The sequence below is a fragment of the Anabrus simplex genome, chromosome 7, assembly GCF_040414725.1.
Source record: "Anabrus simplex isolate iqAnaSimp1 chromosome 7, ASM4041472v1, whole genome shotgun sequence".
In the NCBI taxonomy this organism is placed as follows: domain Eukaryota; kingdom Metazoa; phylum Arthropoda; class Insecta; order Orthoptera; family Tettigoniidae; genus Anabrus; species Anabrus simplex.
Genome location: NC_090271.1, coordinates 264,324,794 through 264,333,812, shown reverse-complemented (window position 1 = coordinate 264,333,812; position 9,019 = coordinate 264,324,794). Strand labels below are relative to the sequence as shown.

At 37.3% G+C, this 9,019-nt stretch overlaps 1 pseudogene; it reads left to right on the top strand.

The window, feature by feature from the left end:
• The first annotated feature begins 8,562 nt into the window (after positions 1–8,562).
• Positions 8,563–8,681, top strand: LOC136877885 (5S ribosomal RNA; annotated as a pseudogene).
• The last annotated feature ends 338 nt before the right edge of the window (positions 8,682–9,019 follow it).

Below are 9,019 nucleotides of genomic sequence, written 5' to 3'. Positions count from 1 at the left end.
ATCTCTGTGTGAGGGTACCCACACAAGGATGACTTGTTTGCCCCCTTTCATAATGTTGTTAAACAACAGTTGTATTTCTTGTACAAGGATGTTTTTCCATGATGGACTTCCTATTGCGTTTAATGCGATTTCTGAATCATAAAATATCCCGAAGGAGTTATTGCAGGTGCTGGTTTTCAAAATTTGTAGCATAGCCTGCTTTATTGCGTGCACTAGTCAGGCAATCGGTATAACATGGTACGTTCAGGATATATAATCCTACAACCAATTCTTACCTCACATTATATATCAGAGTATCTGTTGTTGAACGTGCTTTACTGTGCCATATCATATATGCCCCAAATATCAATTATATAATATGTTGTAATATTTTGCAGTTCATATTCGAAGGGAGTCATGATGCGACCTAGAAGTTGCGTAATGCAGTATTCCGTCATCGGGTGACATCAGTAATAGCTTCTTATCTAAGCATAGCAACAGTGAAAATGTCGCGTACTCCGTATGAGTCACTCGGGGATGCACAAGAGTGTTTGAGAGCGGCCGATTATAAAGGACCAATCACAGCCCTGGAAGCGATATGGCAGAATGAAGGGATTTACAAAACAAATTAAGTCAGTCTTACCAACTTCTAAATTTACAGTGCTGCACTACCCTTTATTTATCAGGCAATTTGTTATAAAGCTCGACTCCACGGTTTTTATATGAAATAGAAGCCAGTTAAACATTAAAAGAACTACCTGTAGACAGTTGCAATACTTAATTTGAATTAATAAAGTAATTAACATATTTTTATTGAATCAGCGCTTTTGCAGAGTAGTGGGTGAGCAGTAACGTCACCGCGTCAGTGGAATCCCCTAAGACATGACTAATACCGGGAGCTTGGTGTATATAGTAGCCTCTGAACTTGGAAAGTCACTCTGCTTTTGAAGTGTGAACCGCGCGGGTCGGTGTTTCTGATATTAAACCAGTGGTATAGGAAAGTAACTTTTTTAAGTGACCAGTGTGAACATATGAGTAGTAAATTTGTGAAGCTGAAACGTTTTCCTTTCTGAAAATATGCATTACATGAATGCAAGTGTTAGATTGCAGTTACGAGTGTGCATAGTATATTAACAGAGCAATTACCTTTGCTATATAAATAATATTAGGTATCACGTATGTCAAAGTGCGGTGGTGACATGGGATTATATCAATAAAACGATAGTTACTGTCGATATTTCCGTACCCGCGTATGCGTAATTTGCATACGGTTTGTGCAAATACCGTGTCCGGTACGCGTTCGGTTTCGCGAAGGACTTGTACGAACCGTCGTCATCGTATCGGTACAATTAAATGGTGTGTGCGAAGCACTATTACATAATGATGAAGAGAGAAGAAAAGACTTGCAGAGTATTTGATAACGCCATGCAGTTTGGTGCAATAATGGCGTAATTTGCTGGACGCTGTGGCCTGGAATCATGAAGAAACTGAGACGCTACCAGTTAAGTTCATTTTTAATTATAGGCATGCTTAGATAGAAGGAATTAGGCTAATTCGATCCCAGTGTAATGTAATGTAAATGTAAATGTCAGTCTTGTTGTGACTGAGCTATGTTGTATTTTTATAGATTAGTGTCATGTTTCAGGGAAATGCATGTTTGGAACCCTGATTTTTATATTTTACTTTATTACCTTTTTATAAGATGGGAAAGAGGGAAATGATTAGGTGTAGATGAGGATATATATGTCTAAAGGTAACTGTGTATTCCATTTTGGTATAAGATGCAGACTCTTTTAGTATGAAGGCTACACAGCCTAAAGTTTGGTCTGGGAATAAAATTTAGCAAGGTTTTTTTTTTTTCCTGCATGTAGCACGTTTATAGGAATACATGGCAGTGATGACCAACGTATAAGTGCACCGTCGAACTAATATCTTCTAGATCCGCAGAGAGAACTAGCTAATTGGTATTGAGTTATGTTTTTACGAGAAAAAGGCAAGATTAGCCTGTAACTGAGATTACTATGTGTGAATATCGGAAAGATATAATGGTGTCAGCTGCATGGAGAGAGAGAGGTTTGATTTGCCTCAAGTGTTCATTATGATTGTGAGAATCGAACTCACGGACCCCAAAGTGTTAGGCCAGATGTGTTGAGTATCATATCTGCAAGCCGTGTTATATTGGAATATGTAGTTAAGGCCATAGGAATGTGTATTGTGCTTTAATTGGAGTTTGAGGCCTTGTATTAATTAAATGAACAGAGAAGTGAATGGCAGCGTAATTTATGTTTCCAAACATATTAGAATTTCTCAGGCAAGATTTACCAAACCAATTAGTTAGAGTCTTTTCTGGCGAAGTAAGATGTTTCATAGCTGGAGCATTAGAAGAGTTCAGTGATTTATATTACAGCGTGCTAGTGAAAGATCAACAGACGGATAGCTGAGCCTGGAGTTCGATGTTCTTTTTATATGAAGGAGTCTAGTATCTTATGGTTTATATTTCAGATATTGAATACACAGATGTTATTATTTTTTATTGCATGTCATTACAGATTTCTCCGAGAGTGTTTTTTTTTCTCCTGTATTAATTTGTGTTACTTGGATTGTTGTTGATTATGTCATGGCCAGCGTTGAAAAGATTTGTTCTTAAATATGAGTCCGAAACTCATTCTATTGGGAAGCAGGCTTCTAAGCCATCCAATTTATAACAGAACGGTCTGTTAAGTAAATTCAGTGTAGATGTAAGCTAAGGTCCCTGAAATATTGATTTGATGAAAAGTGATGTATATATATATAGTTTTATTATGGATCGGATTTAGCATTATTTTATTCTGTCGCGGTATGTCCTGTAATTATAATTTAAATGATATCCGTCAGGATGCGTTAAAATGAATTTAACTGCGTAGGTCGAAGCGAAGTGTGAATTTCTTCCCCAGGTCGTTGCGTTGATTTTGTAAATGTTTTCATTTTGAAACGGGACATTGCCCGTCCTTTGTAATTTGTTGTAAATTTATGTTAATTATGTGCTCGGCACATATTAATTTTTTTTGGCATTTATTTGAGCCATATTTTAATTATTTTTGTTTATCTCGAATTTCAATAATGTTTAATAGTCAATAAATCCATCTTACCCCTTTATTTTGTATTTTATTTCGGAAATATGATACTGTTTCCCGTTCATATACCCATGGTATTTATTTTATCCTGAGATTTTTAATTTATTTTAGCCCGATCAATTTTTAAGAACCGAACACGCAGCTCTCCGATTGGCGCCGGTGGACTGTATTTCAGACGGGAACGGTACATTACGAAAAACATATTTTGCATCACTAAAAATGTGTATATGTTCCAAATACCAGCGTAATCTATTGTTAACAATTTTCTCCATTAACTTACACATTGTATTTGTCAAAGCGATGGGACGATAATTATCTGGGATTAACATGACCTTTCCTGGTTTGAGTTATAGGCACTACAATAGCACAACGCCATTGATCTGGAAATAGTTTTGAACTCCATATATAGTTGAAAATAGCAAGTAAATAATTGAGTGCGCTATGTGGAAGCTGTTTTAAAAATTCATATGGAATGGTGTCTGGGCCGCGACTAGATCTACCGCATTTGTTGAATTCTGTAACAATTTCTTGTAACTGTAAAGTATCATTATGCATAGTTCAGTCTAGGTACAGTTTCACTTAAGTCTATTGGATATCGATTTTTCATATGAAGAAATTCAGGTTCATAATTGTTATCGCTAGAGGTTTCTGCAAATGAGTTAGTCAGTTGATCAGCTATTTTTTGAGGTTCATTTATAATTCATCCAGTGGCTGGATCTGTTAGAGATTTAATAAAGAATGTATTGTATTTACCACTTATTCTTTGTATTTTATTCCACAAAACCTTTTTTGAAGTTTGGAAGGTTAAGGAGGAGACGAATATTAACCAGGAGATTTTCTTACTTTAGTTTATTTTATTTCTTGCTATTGCTCGATATTTCTGAAAATTGATTTCGTTTTCAGGCGTAGTATTTCTTTTGTAGAGGTAGTAAGCACGGTTTTTATTTTTGATAGCCTCTTTACAGGAGTTATGCCTTTTTCTTGAAGGGAATAGGAGATGTTTTCGGGATACTCTGGTCAGCAGATTTAATTATTACTTCAGTAAAGTCTTGAACAATATCACTGATGTGTTTAGAACGAAATTTATTTTTTTAAGTTAGATCGTTTAAATAGTTATTTACAGTCTTTTTAAATGATTCCCAATTGGCCTTATTTAAATTCCAGTTACAGTATTGGGGTTTTGATAAGTTGCCTACAGAACTATGGTCATCGTTAATAATGATGGTGAAGCGTTCACTTCCTTGTAGACTTGAATAAATGGACCAGTTGTCCGGCTCCATGGCTAAATGGTTAGCGTGCTGGCCTTTGGTCACAGGGGTCCCGGGTTCGATTCCCGGCAGGGTCGGGAATTTTAACCATCATTGGTTAATTTCGCTGGCACGGGGGCTGGGTGTATGTGTCGTCTTTATCATCATTTCATCCTCATCACGACGCGCAGGTCGCCTACGGGTGTCAAATCAAAAGACCTGCACCTGGTGAGCCGAACATGTCCTCGGACACTCCCGATACTAAAAGCCATACACTATTTCATTTCAGTGGACCAGTTAAACAGTGCAGCTATGTCTGGCTTACATATAGTTAAATCTATGCTACTACATGTTCCGTGTGCTATATCAAAACGGTTCAGAGCAGTTGAGTTCAATAATACTAGAATAAATTCATCTAGTATATAATTTAATTCTTCCCCCTTTGCATTAGTATTGCGACTACGACACAAACTGTTATGGCTATTAAAATCACCCATCAAAATGAAGGGTTTGGGGAGTTGGTGTATTAGGTTTCTTAAATCATCAGCCTGATATGTACTATTAGTAGGAAAATAAACATTGCATACGCATATAACTTGTGGTAGGTATAACAAAACTGCGATTGTTTCTAAATCAGTAGTTAAAGGAACCTCTTGATGGTGTAAATTATTTTTATCATAGGTAGCTAGGCCTCCACTTGTATGATTTGGATTAATTCGGTTTTATAATACACGTTGAATTGTCTTAAATGGGAAACAAAGTTGTCTTGAAAGTTAGTTTCTTGTAGACAGGCAACTTAAGGCTGATGTTTATTTAGTATAAGTTGTAAATACTCTCGCGGTGATCGAAAACTGTTGAGGTTCCATTGAAGTAATGTTATGGTCATAAGAATGACAAACAGGTGTAGAAGGAATATTATTATCAGTATGTAAGGGAAGTAGAGCCAACGCTGGAGTAATCAGGAATTAAACTGTTAATTGCTTCATCTCGGTTTTGACTGCTAGCCTTAAGCAGTTTATTGACTAGTCGAGAACTCCTGCTCTTTCTGGACTTTTCAGTGTAGTTTGGATATAGTTTTTAAAGGTTTTAAAGTTTTTAAACCCTCTAGATCTTGGGTGTAATTGGAAGATATTGTTGTTATGTGATTAACTCTAATACTGTTTCCTGATTCATGAGGTTACTTGAGACTTGCTGATTTTCATTATTTAGATTCAGTGAATTAGAAATATCTTGCCCACCTCCACCAATAGAGGCGGCCATCATCGGTTAACTGGCAGGGTGAGGTTAGTTATGAAACTGAAAGGACTGAGGGTTGGCTTCTAGAACTTGCTTAATTGGCTTAAGCATATCACTAATAGTTGTGCTTTCCTTCTCTGTATTTGATTTCTTATAAGTTTGTTTCGTCTTGTGTTTCCCTGTCTGTTCACTTGTTGTAGGTTCAGTTGTTAGGGGAGGTTTCTTAAAATCAAGCTCTTTTGTGTCTGTAGTTTCACTGCTGGATAGTGATAGTGGCCTCTTTGATCCAGCAAGATGAACACATGAGGGGTTTTGAGGAAATTCCAAAGGAGAGGTTACAGTAGTTTCGACTGAGGGCAAAGGGCCACAGTTTTGGTCTTGGGAACACTGAAGAGTTGTAGATGTAGCAGTTCAGAATTAGAGGGCAAACGTTAGATAGAATAAATCGTTTGTTTTAGTTAGGAGAGGTCTTATTTCCAAGGAAACACTATTTATGAGAATCCTGGGGTGTTTTGAAATTAATTCTTCAACACACTTCTGACTTGCAAGGAAGATACATATTCTTCTATTAGATAACCGTGAGACAAATCGGATGTTACTAGGGGTAGTCAGTTTTCCATTTGCTAGTATATAATCTCAGATACTCATACCATCATAAGATTCAATAACAATAGCTTGATCTTTGGTAGGATAAGATTGCGTTGCTGTGGAGTAACTTAAACTTGGGTTGTTAGTAGATTGATTAGGTATTTTAGGAACAGTAACCGAGGTTGTCATGAGGTTACCTGGATCACCAGGACGGGTGATAATGATGCCTTCTTTATCCTGTTGATTCATGAGGTTACTTGAAACTTGCTGATTTTCATTATTTAGATGAATTAGAAATATCTTGCCGACCTCCATCAACAGAGGCTGCCATTATCGGTTAACTAGCAGGATGAGGTTAGCTATGAAACTGATCCTTTAATGAATGCTAACCTCCACAATGCAGATTTAAAACCACATTCACTTACAAAAGTACTTAGCAGCTTGCCTCTGGTGCTTCAGAAGGTAAAATATAGCTTAGAATTAAAGATTATTCAATAGTTCTAAGCTACAATATTACACGCGAACATTATGTAAGTCACTGCCATCTTGATCCAACGTTGTCTTTTTGTTGTTGTTGTTGTTGTTGTTGTTGTTGTTGTTGTTGTTGTTGTTGTTGTTGTTGTTGTTGTTGTTGTAGAATAATTACATTTTAATTTATTTTATTATCACTTGTAATGTTAAGCTAGTAGCAAGCTCAACCAATAGTATTGTAAGGCGTAGTGTTAAAGCACTAGAAATACTTAAGTTTTGTGCGATTTTGTCTATGATTCTGGATTTAGAATGTTAAACTAATAGTATTTCTTGTAATATTTCCTTTCCATGGAATTGCTTTGCTTGTACTCTTGTTGTTGTAGTGATTGTTGTTGGGTAATTATGTTTTAACTTTACTGTATTATAACTTGTAACGTTAAGCTAGTAGAAAACTCAACCTATGGTATTGTAAGCCGTAGTGTTGAGCACTGGAAATACTCAAGTTGTGTGTGAATTTGTATATGATGCTGGATTTAAAATATTAAACTAGTAGTATCTCTTGTAATAATTTCTCTTCATGGAATTGTTTGTTGTTGTTGTTGCGTCTGTGTACTTATGTTTTAATTTTACTTTATTATTTCACTACTGTAAGTGACAATTGTGACCCGGATAATACCCAATAGCGATGTATTTGTTAATAATAATAATAATAATAATAATAATAATAATAATAATAATAATAATAATAATAATTTTCTACAGCACATAAGGTGTAGGCAATATTTAATGTGACTCTATGTTTGTTACTAATAGCTTATAGGTTAATGTTACTTAGGCTTATAGGTTAATGAATGTGAAAAATATTAATTACAAGTGTTTACAGATATGTTTTCACTGTATTTAAAAAGGAACCTTGGGACTGCATACAATTTAGCATATTGTTTCTTCAAATAAAAGAAAAATATTGTCTCTAGCACTGCACTTCTCAGTTTTATTGATCGAGAAATGTCAATTAGAACAAACGATAAAACTCGTCATATCGCCTCGATACGGATCACGAGATTCCCATGGCCTCCTAACATCCTGTAAAACGTTGTTTCGAAAAGCGACAGTGTGTCAAAATAAACGGAGCGTCTATTCCAGCTCACTAGCGATGATGAAATGAGGATGAAATGTAAATGATTTTGACGGAACGTTAGAAAGAAACGGGTCGTCGTATTTGACATCCGTCGAACATGTTAGGACGAAGCTTGTCGAAACCGGCCATGAGAAGGGACACCACAGTCACGCTGGGGGAAGGAACTTTACCGCATCTCAGTAAGGACTCTGCGTAGATTCCTGTATTTGTGCGGATCTTATTTAGAGCGGACAGTATCCTCCTTGGAAGAAGAAATCCTGTAACAAGGCTGTTTTTGCTGAGCAGAGGCCAAAGCAGATGGTCGATATTGCTAGTTCGCTCCCCTTTCCATTCATTGAATGAAATGAAATGGTTCTCAGTTAGTTCCTGTGCATAATCAACAGATGGATGTCTGAACATCCTGCCCCTCTGAAGGTCAAAGATGTCGTCGTGAACGGAAAGGTCCAGATTAGCTATGTTCTTGTCATATTCTCTGACAAGAGCGACTTCTCTCCGCAGGTGAGGTGGCATAATGTGGCTGAGGACAGGAAGCCAATAAGTAGGAGTGGGTTTGATGACTCCGCTAATCTAAAGATTTACCGTACGTTGTGTCCTCAATCCGAGGACTGGTTGGATCCTCAACAACTCGACCATCAGCTGTCATAGGTGGACTAGACGTCATTAAGAGGCGTGCAAGGGAAACAAGGAGTGAGGCAGTTCCCCGTTGCATTCCTCACCAAGCTAGAAAGGGATCATAACTGCTCCTATCAGCAATTTCTTCACACCATTCATCACAGATATTGACAGCATAGCCAACGCCCATTCCATGTTGAATGCACCGGTTCTCGTCCGATCACCGCAGTTAAACAACATGGGGGGTGGTCAGTAGTGGAACGGATGACCGCTTCGGAATACCACGTGCCGTTGGCTCAATTCACTTTTAGGGATGCCTGGACGAGGAGGTAAAGGCGTGCTTGGTTCACCTGGAAGGACGTGGGTTCGATTCCCATCAGAAAGTTGCAACGCAACCCCAAGAAGGAAAGGAATGACGTTACGCTCAACAAACGCCATAGGGTTACGTGAACAGCGGACATGGTAAGGAGCACAAACAAAATATACTACAAAACCCTCAAAAAATTAACTTACCCAGACACAGGCGGAAGCAATGAAATCTGTGCTGAAAACCCACCCCATTAAAAAAATAGGATCCAGGGACTCTGGGATAATACTGAGCAAAAATTACAAAATTAGAACGCCCATATTTCTTA